The 13,951-nt window shown below is 40.1% G+C and overlaps 1 pseudogene; it reads right to left on the reverse strand.

Annotated features, from left to right (window-relative positions):
- On the reverse strand, window positions 10,919-12,886 carry Gm10259 (predicted pseudogene 10259; annotated as a pseudogene).

Raw genomic sequence — 13,951 nt, forward strand, 5'->3', positions numbered from 1 at the left:
CACACACACACACACACACACACACACTAATTCCATCTGAAATGTTCCATCTGTGGTATTTTCCTATAGTATGTTAATACTATACTTCCACCACATGAATAGGGTTCTTCTCCACTCAAATAAAGAGACTGCAGATCAGGAGCTGAGTTGAGAATTGAGAATAGGATATGTTCATGTCTTACCTCAATGTTATTCCTGTTGAATTGAGAATAGGATCTATTTTGTTGAATTGAGAATATTGAATTGAGAATTTGATATATTCATGTCTTACCTCAGTGCTATATTGATCCAGATGTTCACAGTCATGTCAGGCTCATCAGTGACCTGAATCATGTGGCATATCATAATACAATATATTGGTTCATTGGATTTATGACATCATGTTAATTGAAACTGATAAGCATGAAATGACAAATATTCTGAATGCCTTACTAGGACCTGTGGTTTAAGAGACAGAAGAGAATCCTATTGTTTCAGACATGATTGTTCACTGAGGTTGTTAGTGGTCTGGTAAACTAGGGCCCACTGAGACATGTCTTTCACTTACTAATAAAACATATATACTTAACTTGTGAATTAATTTGTTCTTTTTAGAAGGAACATATTCTAAACCTAGGATACTGCCTCAGAAATTAATAGGCTGGAATAGAAAGCTTCTAGCTTTAAGAATATACTGAGAGCAAGAGAGAACACCAGAGAATGTATTTACTGTGGTAGGATATGAAGCTAGTTATACCAAATAAGGCAGCAACCTCAAAGGCACTAAAGGAAGCTATTCTTGGGCCAGTGATATGGCTCTGTGAATAAAGAGAGGTCTTCACCCCACCTGAAGATCCAAGTTCAATCCCTGAGACCTACATGGTAGAAGCAGAGAGCCAGTAATCTGACTCCCACATATGCAATGTGGCACATGTTTTTCTCTTACCACACAAACACACAGGTTATAAATATACATTTCTAAATTGTGTTCTTTTAACAGAAAGTAATCTAACAAGCAGCGGCATGAAGTAGAACCCCATGGAGCAGAGGAGTGGGGCAGATTCTTCTGTAGCAGAGGCAAAGTATAAAGCCCTCTGGAGCAGAGGCCAGGGATAGACCCCTCTGGAGCAGAGGCCAGGGAGAGACCCCTCTGGAGCAGAGGCTATGGATCAATACCTCTGAAGCTGAATATCAGTTTATTTTACTCTCACTCCCACTTCATACCTTGACATGCTCCATTGTAACTGAGCTGAGCTACTTGAACGCTATCCTTTTCAAGCTTGGCCCTGAAATACTCTTAATCTGGGGCTTTGCTGGACACTGCAAGGGCCCTGCCACTCTTTCTGTGTGCCTAATAAGTTTGCATGTCTACATAGCTTGCTCTGTTCTACTAGCAAGTGAAACTTTCTCTAGTACCAGGTTCCTGTAGTACTTACTGCTCCAGAGGGCTCATGGTCTATCATCACCCAGGCCAATAACTCTCCCTAGATCCCTTGTTCAGAAGCTTTATGGTGAATAGACTTGAGTAAAACTCCTTTCTATACCGTGCCTTGGGGGAAAAAAAGGATTCTCATCTTTCCTCCAACATCTCTTGCTTTCTCTTGCCTTGAGACAACATCTGCAATGCTTTTCCAGGCTCATGGGGAACAAGGTACCAGATCTTTCTTCCAGTCGTGACACCATGACATCACTCAGTGAGCATGACCTCTTTCCAGGTGTGTTTAATCTCGAGAAAAAAATAGCTCTCCACTGTGTTTGCTGCTTCTACATTATTTAAAGTATTTTTATTTCTTAGTGTCCAATTTTTTATTACCATAGTCCCATCTTGCTACTAGTTGATTATATATTAAACTTTGATTTAAAAAAAGTTCAATTGAAGGTTGATGAAAAGGTGCAGGAAGTGAGAGATCCTTGGCCACATGATTTCAAACACAGAGACCTACCTAGTAGAAGGACAGGTCTTTGACATCCCCATGTGCCTGTGTCTGGTAGATGGGTTCACACACACACACACACACACACACACACACACACACACACACCACAATAGATAAATACAATGAAAAAATAAGTATTCTTTTTAAAAAGATTATGTGCATCCGTGTACCTTTGTCGATGTGAGTTTGTACATGTGAACACAAGTGTCTCTGACAACTAGAAGGCATCAAATTCCTTCAAGATTGAGTTATAGGTGGTTGTAAGCCACACAATATAGATTCTATGAACAGAACTCCTGTACTCTGAAAGAGTTGCTCCTGCTTTTAAATACTGAGCTATTGCTGCAGCTCCTTAAAATTACTATTTTCTCAGAACTTACATAATCCACAATTGGGAGAGAAAGTTATACACTAACCTTAAAACAGCTCTTGACACTGAAGAACCTTAGCTTTTGAACTGAAATATGAAAAACTCATATAGTAGAAATGATCCATCTTGAGCTGACTGAACCACACATCATAACACCTGAAAAATCTACTATTACTTGGCTGTAAATGGAAGTGATATGTTAAAGTTTAGGCTCAAATAGACACAGACAGCTAAAGAAAGACAGGAAAAGATGATCCAGTTTCTATGATCCAATCTGACCCGTAGCTGTTGAATTCACAGCACTGGACCTCATGGGAAGGATTATTCATTGCTAGCTGATGGAGGAAGACAGTTTGTGCTCACATTAACATCCTGCCTTTCTCTGTAGATCTAAGTAGATAATGAATGAATGCTTTAAGTACTCCCTACTCAGGATGATCCTGAAGCCTGCCATAAGTGATACTCTTCAAATGAGCAGAGGGAGCCTCAGCCAGTCCATCTGCTTATTTGCTGTGTGTACGGAGAAGTTGTTTTTAAGTAAAACTAGACCTGGACATGGGCAGGGATGCAGGCTTGTCTGTTAGATGTCTGGAAGGAGAGTAAATATGTTTACACCTGTAGAGGTGGGGCAAACTGTGTAGATATGCTTGTATAATCTGTGCGCACATTGTCTGATGTCATATCAATATACAAACTACATGTGTTGTGAACTTTCTCCTACTTTCTATGCACTCAGTCTGTGCATGTCATTAATAAATGCATATCTCCACACAGGGGTTTTGCAGGAACTTAGCAGCAAACACAGATTTCATTAGGCTTGATTTTGTCATTTGGTGGTGGTGCCAGTGGTTGCAGAGGTTGGCAATTAAGAACAAAATCAGCCGCAGAGAGAAGATATGATCTGAAGTCCCCTGTGCATCACCTTAGGAAAGAATATGATAGGACTGTGCTAAGATAGTTCAAGTGTTATCATTTGCCCATTCATTGTTTTAAACCAATCTTTCATCTAAAATTCTTAGAACTTGTTTTCTCATTATGGGTTGCAAAGCAATGTTACTCTAATTTTAACATTCCTCTTGAATTTACTATTTATTATTTTATGGGAAAGGGGAAACATATTATTATTTTTTAGTATTTTAAAATATAAGAGAAGCAAAAATGAGTACTATTTGCTTTTTGATTTCATTGATATAACAAATTCTTAAAAAACAAAGTTTTATAATATGGAATATACCTATACTTTGCTACTAACATCACCATTATTTTGGCTTCTTTCTTTAAAGTGAAAGAACACAGAGGAAAAATATTAGGTTTTGAAATAGTTTCAAATAATGCTTGTGCATTCAGTTGCGATACCAGATATTCTTAGAGTAATTTGAAAAGTTGTGGCATGATTTGTTTTGCCATCCTTTGATTTATTGGTTTTAAAAATATGTATGACACTTACATGATTCTTAGTTTAAAGTTGTTTCTTCTCCTGGGCTATTTCTTCTAGACATTCTTTTCACATGTAGGGAAACTACTCTTCTGTTACCTTGCACCTCAGCTCAGGTGGGATGGTTTTGAGGTCTGTCTTAAACAAAATAATGGGCTAAAACTCATGCATTAGAAAATACCAGCCCCACTATCCTTAGGGAGAATATAGTTGAAAATCACACAAAAAAACAAGCACACTGCCATATCCAGGGATCCACCCCATAATCAGCATCCAAACGCTGACACCATTGCATACACTAGCAATATTTTATCGAAAGGACCCAGATGTAGCTGTCTCTTGTGAGACTATGCCGGGGCCTAGCAAACACAGAAGTGGATGCTCACAGTCAGCTAATGGATGGATCACAGGGCTCCCAATGGAGGAGCTAGAGAAAGTACCCAAGGAGCTAAAGGGATCTGCAATCCTATAGGTGGAACAACATTATGAACTAACCAGTACCCCGGAGCTCTTGTCTCTAGCTGCATATGTATCAAAAGATGGCCTAGTCGGCCATCACTGGAAAGAGAGGCCCATTGGACACGCAAACTTTATATGCCCCAGTACAGGGGAACGCCAGGGCCGAAAAGGGGGAGTGGGTGGGTAGGGGAGTGGGGGTGGGTGGGTATGGGGGACTTTTGGTATAGCATTGGAAATGTAAATGAGCTAAATACCTAATAAAAAATGGAAAAAAAACCAAGCACAAAAGAAAATTACTTACTTTTATAATTTTTGTTTTATAAGACTTGGGACATATTCCAGGGTCCTCCATAAGTCTCTGTCTCACTCCCAACCCTGCAAATTCAAAACTGTGGAAGTAGCTAAAAGCCTCTTTTATGGCTTTTTGTGTTCCAAAGCTTATAGCCTTAACCCTGAAACCTCCTTTAGAGAATCATAGCATGCAAGCCTTGCAGATATTCTTTTGAAGTTTGCATTTATAAGCCTTTGTGTACTAGCCTCTGTAAATTTCCATGTGACCTATCTGAACTTCTTGAAGACAGAGTGTGAACAAACATTACAAGCTTTTTGTTAAAGAAAATGTAGGCTCCTTATAAAGGATTTTCTTGAAATTCCATTATGTCCCTGAAGCCATGGCTGTCCATTCACACAAAGCTACACTTCCTTTAGTTTTATTGCGTCTTTTCCCTTGCCTACTGTTTGTTCCTTACTCCTCCCAGGTTTCTAACACTGGATTGTTTAAAAAGTCCCTTCAGTTTCACACAGCAAAATAGATGCCTGGAATAGCTTTGGATACAAAACGTCCAAAGTTAAGGCTTCAGTCACATTCTCATGGCCGTTGTTCTTTGAGAGTGTTGCTGAGGGGCTCTGACATTACCCAGCTAAACGTCAGATTCATCATAGTCTTTGATCTAAAAATTTACTAAATCTAATTGTTTAATTATCACTCAAGTGTCCAACAGTGGATGCTTGGCTAAATGATGGCAGATATTTATATTGGTCTACTAATAATGAGTTATGCTATAAGTGTTCCAAAAGAGCATTCACAAATTTGAAGATATACTGCTAAGTGATAATGTATTTGAAGAGCTAAAGAAAATAGTGAGAAAGCATTAATAACAGAGGCAACACATGTTTCTGAAATGGTCAGGCAGGGATTAGATTGTAGCATACACACTCATCACAGGAATGACTGATGGAAAGGGCCTTGTATACAGAGAAAACATAAGACTTATGGAGTATGTTCTACAGACATGAGAATTCCAAAAGGCAGACACACACATCCAAATTTTGGCAAGAATAATCTCACTGTAGAAACTGGCAGTGAACTTAGAATGTTCAGTGTAAAATGCAGATTAGATAAGTGTATCATTGAAGCTTCAGCCTTCAAACAAAATTTTTGTTTAATTACAACCCATGAGATTGCAGGCAAAAATGTGACCTGGTATATATTTTTCTTGCATATAAAATATGATTAAGTTTAAAGTTCATGTAAAATTATTGTACATATTAAGTGACAGGATGTTGTCATAGAGGTATGTGATATACTCTGACTGTTTCCTCCCTCATTCTTTCCTAATCTTTTGCTTCTCTCCCTTCTCATTCTTTCCATTGTTCCCATAGATAGTTCAACTATTTTCATAGCACATACACTTATATGATTTTAAGCATCTATAAAAATTTAAGAACATAAATGAGAGAAAAAAAATCTCATAGTTTACTTAATGTGGTAATCACCAGTTACTTCCATTTTCATGCAAAGGACATAATTCCGTTCTTCTTACATCTGAATAACATTCCACTGTGCAGACATATGACATTTTTTTCCACCTGACTTGATTCTCTAGCTTAGTTATTTAAGTATGCCTAACTCTAACACATGCACATAAATAGCCTGAAGCCATGACTGAGAACATTATTTTAGATCAAGAAAAATGGTGCTCTTATGATGAGATTTAATTTACAGAGGAAAAAAAAAAACCTGACTGGGAGATAAGGCTCCAGAGATACAAGGAAAAAGGGTTGGAAGGACAGTCCAAAAGATGAGGAAGAGTGTGAGATGAATAGGGGACGTTCTCAAGTTTGAGAGGCAAATGGAGGACTAGAAGTCATCTCTAGAACTCAAGTAGCTCTAAGGAAATGGTATGAGGATTAAAATTGAACTTTTGCTACTGTGAGATGGTCTGTGCTGGGTCAATGGGAGGCAGCAGCATCCTAAACAAGGTGTCCATAGAGCAGGATGAGAGATGCTTCCATGGCCCAACTGTACATCTATTATAGTCAGGCAATCATAGCCCCAAGCCAGACATCAGTATCAATTCCTTCATAGACATTTATCCTGGTTTAAGAATATGGGGGCTGCTTTAAATAGTGTCCCAAGGCATTAACAAAATTTATTTTAATATATAACAAAACTTGGGTTACCATTTCATTTCTTGAGGATGAGCAGCTAATTTTCAAAGAAGATAAGGATCTATGCACCGTCCTGAATTTAAAAAGTATATTGTCCCTACCAAATATACTGAAGGTTTATGGTTCTCTATGTTTATAGAGAAACTATGAAACAATTCAGGTAAGAAATGAAGAAAGACCACACTATTAAGTAATCATTAGCTTTAAAGCCATTAAGGATCTTTGGACTCATTATCTAGATCCTCTCTCATCAGAAAAGAACACTTTCATAGGTACACTACAACAGTGCCTTAGCCAAGCAGCCTAAAAAGAAATCCTACAATGTATCAAAAGAGAAGAACAGCAGGAATGCACTGCAATTTCTGACAAAGTTCTCCTTCAATAACTGCAAGGATCCAAGCCACTTCCATTCCAGATGGGTGGCTGATGTTATCAGTGGATGTCAAGATGGGCCCCTGAACACTTCCAACTAAGAACAGTCATCTCCTCCACGGCTGGCAATCCAGTGCAAGTCACTTCACAATTCCTGGGGCATGTGGAAATTCTGCTCAGGGCCTTTATGCTGTTTTTATCCATGGCCATCTCATTGCTGTGGCACGAGTGAGTCTCTACCTCCTCCCTCTGCAAGCACATAGTTACTCTTCTCTCCTTCCCACCATCTTGCCCTTAAACGTTCCTGTCACCAGACTCAGGACAAATACCCATAAGGCTTGTTCACATTCATTTTGTCATTCAGGCAGCTATCTAACATATATTTCCTTATAAAGTAGCCGGTCAAGGTACATTTCTAGTTTAAATACTGAACAGAAAAAAAAAAAAAAGTCAACAAAAAGATGAATTCCTTGCTGTCATGGATCTTGTACCCTGGCATTTGAACAGTTTCAGTGATCTGAAAGAAAACAGTCTCAGGAAATGTAATGAAGCTAGTATCATCATTAGCCTGATCGATCGTGTCCATCCAATGCTCAGGAAGGCAACATTCCTTCTAAAGCTTTGAGTAGAGTCAAGCATCTGCGTTAGATGGATTCTGTACTCAGTGCATGGTTGATACCAGACTCCATGACCCACCTTCTCCAGCAGCTGAAGAGCAAGGTATCTCTTGGCAACTACAGATCTGCTCTGCTAGATTAGGAGCCGAGGCTTAGTGGGCAATGCTTGCTAACTCTTTTTGTGGTAACAATCCTTGGTTCCTGGAGCAGCTTCTGTTGATCAAAAGGAACTATTTATAAATGCACTCAACTGTAAGCGCAGGTTTTCTCTTTTTCCAGTCCTTTCTGATTCTGATTTAAAAGGTTCTATCTTAAGTGGGACTCTGTGGAGACTCCAACCTGCCAGCACCATCTGAAGACATTCTTAGGTCACAGAAGCAGTGAGATATAATCATATAATAATAATAATAATAATAATAATAATAATAATAACAATTCTGGGCACAAAAGTGATTCTGTTTTCCTCTCTCCAATGGTAGACGATTAAGTTATTTGAATTAAAGAACATGGTTGTATGGAAGAACCTGCCTAGGTTGACATTTCACTTCCACCATTTACTAAATCAGTATATTTGGAAAGAAACATGGGATTCACCATTTACCTTACCTTTTCCATCCAAAACAGGATGGATGGAGACACACACGTGCTCGCACGCGCACACACACACACACACACACACACACACCCACACCCTGGAGAACAGTGAGAAGAGTAAATGGTGTGGGTCCAGTTTTTTCTATTCCTTCTCTGTAGCAAATTTCTCCTTACTGTAGAAGGGCAGATGGTGAGGAGGTAGTGAGTTCCCAAGCTCTGTTTTCTGAGTAGGACCCAGCAGACATAATCTGCTTTGTGTTTCTGAGCACTTGTGGCCTGAGATCTAACAAAAAGTCAATTTGACCACATAGTGATAGAAATATGAACATAACTTCCAGACCTTAGTGAGGCACAGCAAAGCACCATATGATTTAGCCTGAGGACAGGACTGAGACAAGAGGACACCTGGAGAAAGACTGGCAGGGATGCTGCATTCAGGAGAGCTTGGCCTGCCTCCCACCCATCTGTGCTGCCACCTGGCTTTTGGGTGTCCATCCTCCACAGGTAAGCTGTCTTTAGGCTTTGTCATTTATTGACTTCATGACCTTGGAGAAATAATGCATACCCTCAGCGTCTTGGTTTACTTATTTAAAAATAGAACTGCAAGTGTTTCTCAGCTTATAAAGGAGTTACGTCCCAATAAGCCTATCCTGAATTAAAAATATGTGTGATATCCTTCTGAATGTTAGAGTTGAGGTTACACAGCTTATACATGCTCATAGTGTTTAGCACTGGACAATGGGTAACATCATTTAACCAAACGGTTCTATATACTATTGCGCTGAGCTGATAACCTTATATAATTTAAAGAGTGTAGTACATGGTACAGGATGTTTACCATGGGAGCTGTCTCACTAGGATCTGTGATTGCTATTGTTTGCAGCATCTCCGGAACATTGCACCATACATCACTAACCTAGGAAGCATTCAAAATTCAAAGTTGGAATTTTTCATATCATGTTTGTACCGTTGTAAAACTGAAAGGGAAAAAAAAAAAAACCCTACATCTTGTTATGTTGGTACCTGTAATCCTAATCTCTCCTCTAACAAAGTGGTTTTGTGGATTTACTGAGTCAATATAGCAATTGTGCTCAAAAATGTGCCTGTAGTATAACTCCTATTCAATACAGTGCCATGGAGCTTTTAGACTAGTCTCAGAACTTGGAAAGATTTTCTATGCATTCACAATTAAAATCTAAGGGAAAGGAAGCATTAAAACCATCAAAAAGAGAGCAGGATGTGTATCTCAATTGATAGAGTGCTTTCCTGGTATGCATCAAACTATTTACACCTTATATGTTGGTGCATACATGTAAACATGGAATAGGTAGGAGGAGCAGAAGTTCAAGATCATTCTATGATGCCCAGTATGGTTGGGGCTAGAGACAGCTGCATGAGACACTGTCACCTAAAAATGAAAGAAATGAAGGAACGAAGGAAGGAAGAAAAGAAAGACAAAGGCCAAAGACAAAAGACAAAAGAAATGAAAGAAGCGTATCATCAAATGGGAAAAATATATAAGTCTACAAAAATAACAACAATAACAACAACAACAACAACAGCTAGATCCTTTAGTAGTTCCTGCTACAGGAGCCTGGGCACTTCATTCTCTCAGAAGTTGTATGTTAATACACATGATAGGTAACTGACTGGGAAAACTATGAGACTAGAGTGCCCAACTGGGAATCAGTTGTGTGGATATGTAGTTCCTGGGTAATTCAAGTTACACATGAAACTGGCTATATCTTAGAACAAATGGATCCTTTCACCACAAATCATATTTTATTTTATTTTTTTAAATAGGTATTTATTTCATTTACATTTCCAATGCTATCCCAAAAGTCCCCCACCCACTCCCACACCCACCCACTCCCACTTCTTGGCCCTGGCATTCCCCTGTACTGAGGCATATAAAGTTTGCACGACCAATGGGCCTCTCTTTCCACTGATGGCCGACTAGGCCATCTTCTGATACATATGCAGCTAGAGACACGAGATCCGGGGAGTACTGGTTAGTTCATATTGTTGTTCCACCTATAGGGTTGCATATCCCCCCAGCTCCTTGGGTACTTTCTCTAGCTCCTCCATTCATGGTCCATGCAATAGCTGACTGCAAGCATCCACTTCTGTGTTTGCTAGGCCCCAGCATAGTCTCACAAGGGACAGCTATATCAGGGTCCTTTCAGCAAAATCTTGCTAGTGTATGCAATGGTGTCAGCGTTTGGAGGCTGATTATGTGGTGGATCCCTGGATATGGCAGCCTCTAGATGGTCCATCCTTTCATCTCAGCTCCAAACTTTGTCTCTGTAATGCCTTCCGTGGGTGTTTTGTTCCCAATTCTAAGAAGGGGCAAAGTGTCCACACTTTGGTCTTCATTCTTCTTGAGTTTCCTGATAGAGTTTCATTTATAGTAGCCAGAAGCAGGAAAGAACCCAGATGCCCCTCAACAGAGGAATGGATACAGAAAATGTGGTACATTTACACAATGGAGTACTACTCAGCTATTAAAAAGAATGAATTTATGAAATTCCTAGGCAAATGGATGGACCTGGAGGGCATCATCCTGAGTGAGGTAACCCAATCACAAAAGAACTCACGTGATATGTACTCACTGATAAGTGATAAGCCCAGAAACTTAGAATACCCAAGATATAATATACAATTTGGGAAACACATGAAACACAAATCACATTTTTTTTTTTTTTAAAGAATGGAACTTTAATCTTTATTTACAGGACATGACAGGGTACGAAATTCCACATAGAAATAAATTCAGAGGACAGCTTCATAGAGTATGTACAGTTTATAACTGTTCAAGTATAGTTTCTTTTGTAAAAAGTGCTACAATAACAAACCACATTTAAAAAGAGTTCTTAGTAGAGAAACAGTAAGACAAATCTATGAGAACACAGAATAGCACAGCACATAGCTAACAACTTTGTGCCTTAGCTGGACATTAGAAGTTAAAGGTCCCAGGAGCTCCATCCTGAACTTGGAAGGCGAAGCCTTCAGAGGTAGTTTCTGGCACCACATTTTGATCTTCCTCTTCCTCCACTGAGAAGTACTTCTCAATTAAGTTCAATGAGGCCTTGTATACAGACTCGTTTTCATGCCTCTGTAGTGCTTCAATTTTATCCAAGCCTCCACACTCTTCAATCATTATACTGAGCTTTTCTGTCTCACCTAGTTTCTCTGCAGCCTGAAAGATATTTGAAATGGCGTCAAGAATAACCTGAATAATCTTGGTATCTTTTGCACTCAGGAGGTTCATCAAAGGTTCTATTATCCCACAGTGAACGAGATACACAATCTGCTCAACAGTCCCACCGCTGGTATAGTTGGTTATAGCCCACGCGGCCTCCTTCTGTGTCTTAAAGTCCGCCTTAGAGAGGACACCAACAAGAAAGGGGACTAGGCCGTGATTCACAACTTGCTGTATCTGGTCCTGGCGTCCAGCTGTAATGTTCGACATTGTCCATGTGGCCTCCTTCTGAATATTAGTTTTGGGGTTTGTTAGCAGGCTGGGAAAGACTGCAAGTGCTCCTGCATCGATCACTTTCTGAGTCTGCTCATCTGTTCCAGTGACAATATTCCCTATGGCTCTTAGTGCGGGAGTCACAATGGGCAGTTCAGTAGCTCCTAGAAGCTTCACAAGTTGGGGAACAACTCCTTTCTTCACAACCATCTCAATGCGCTCATTTGGACCATCAGTCAGGTAGGAAATGGCCCAGCAGGAATCTGCCAATACTTCTGGATCATTGTGGTGCAGGAGTCGAACTAACGTAGGAAGAATCTGCTCAACGGCATCTAAGGGAGGTGCAGGGTTCTTGTTTCGACAAAGGTTTGAAAGCGTCCAGGTAAGATTACGTAAGTAACCACATGCCAAGGTAGACAGATCGGGAACTGCAAGAAGTGCCAACAGTGGGTCAATCGCACCGTGTTTGATAACTAAGTCTCGGAAAGCTGAACCATCACCTGCAATGTTTCCAAGAGCCCAAACAGCTTGCTCGCTGATGTGAGCATGAGGAGATGCCAAGAGAGAAATAAACGCTGGGATAGCACCTCCATCCACCACAGCTTTGGTCTGTTCAGATGTTCCAGAAGCAATGTTGGTGAGTGCCCAAGCAGACTCAAACTGAATAGGACTACAATCAGTTTTGCCCAAGAAGGACACAAATTTTGGGATCAAACCAGCCCGGATGATGTTGTCTATAGGAGGCTGTTTCTCTCTAGAAAGCAATTTCCGAGCAGCTTGAGTAGCTTGGAGCTGGCTTTCCAAATTGTTACTGTTTATGCCTTTAACAATGTCCTCAACAGACCAATTTACAGTACCCTGGTTGTTCCGGTTTTCCTGTAGCGGAGAAGTAGCATCATCAGGAAAGGAGCTGACGTTTCTTCTTTTCAGCATCTGCTCATCTTTTTTAGCTTTCCTGAGTTCCACATTAACTTCTATTCGACGGCGACGCATTTCTGTGCTGTCCTTCCCCTTGTTCTTGAACCTGTTAAGTCGGGCAGCTGGTAAGTTAGCATTCTCGTTCGTGGACATGGCTGCAGGAACAAGGAGGAAAGCTGTACAGCCGGCTCAGATTTCCACGAAAGGCGGTGCGGGACACTCAAGCTGCGGGTCGGCGGCTGTGGAAACGTCTGCTACCCTTCAGCCCTCAGATTTTGTCCACAAATCACATTTTAACACAGATTATCTTACTATAGTATAGCTCAATGTCATATATAGAAAATGTTTCTTTATCAGGAAAATAGGCCAAAGCAGCAGAGACAGCACCCAGGGCTTGTGAAAGGCCAGACCTCACAACATTTCCAAGTCAGAGCAGTGTAGGGTTGTAGATATACTGTAACATTCGAGTTTTGTGCCAATATTATTGCTCTTACTGACCTGGCGATATCTAGAATTTACTATTTCTAGAAAAAGAGAAGCTCCAAGAGCAAGCTACAGTTTCTAATATCCAATTTGATCCATTATGGGTAAAGATTCAAGTCTTAGAGTCATTATTACTAGGTTTGTAGATTGGCTTTCATTGTGCAGCCAGGCTGGCTGCTCTCATTTTTCCTTTCTCAGAATTCCTAGTGTGCTGGAATTCCTGCCATGTACCACAATGTCTAGCTCAGGTTTTAGAATTAACAGTGATTTTATACTATTGTTTTGAGTTTTTGAGTTAAGAATTATGTCATAAAGCATTATTTTTGATATCCAAAACATAGCTATTCTCAGTGTTATCCATAAGATAGAATCTTCAGGGAAGTCTCCAATTACAGGCACATAAGCTAATGTCTCTGTCTCACACTGGAGGCATGAGGGACAAGAGGAACAGTGGATGTGACCCACTATCTCTTACCTGAAGTTTGGATATGCGTATCCATCTTAGTCAAGCCACCACTTTCTCATTCTGTAGGAATAATGGGCCATCTCCTGACACTGATATAGGAGCTTTAGGGAAACGTCATGATTTCTTTATTATCTGAACTGTGACCTCAGAGCACTCATGACCATCTGTATCTGCATACTCACCTATTCTGTGAACCACAGTGGAGCTTTTCAAGTTAGGCTTAGCATCTACAGGATGAGTGCACTCATCCTTGATTGCCATCCTAGTAGTCTCCCTCTGCATGGGACCTTGTATAGATGGTTAACATCTTTGTTCAAATTATGAGGTACTTGAGGTTTAGTTATAGGCCATTCCATTCATATGAATTTATGTTTTATCTGTTCAGTTTTTCTATG

This window comes from Mus musculus, chromosome 3 (genome assembly GCF_000001635.26).
Source record: "Mus musculus strain C57BL/6J chromosome 3, GRCm38.p6 C57BL/6J".
NCBI lineage: Eukaryota > Metazoa > Chordata > Mammalia > Rodentia > Muridae > Mus > Mus musculus.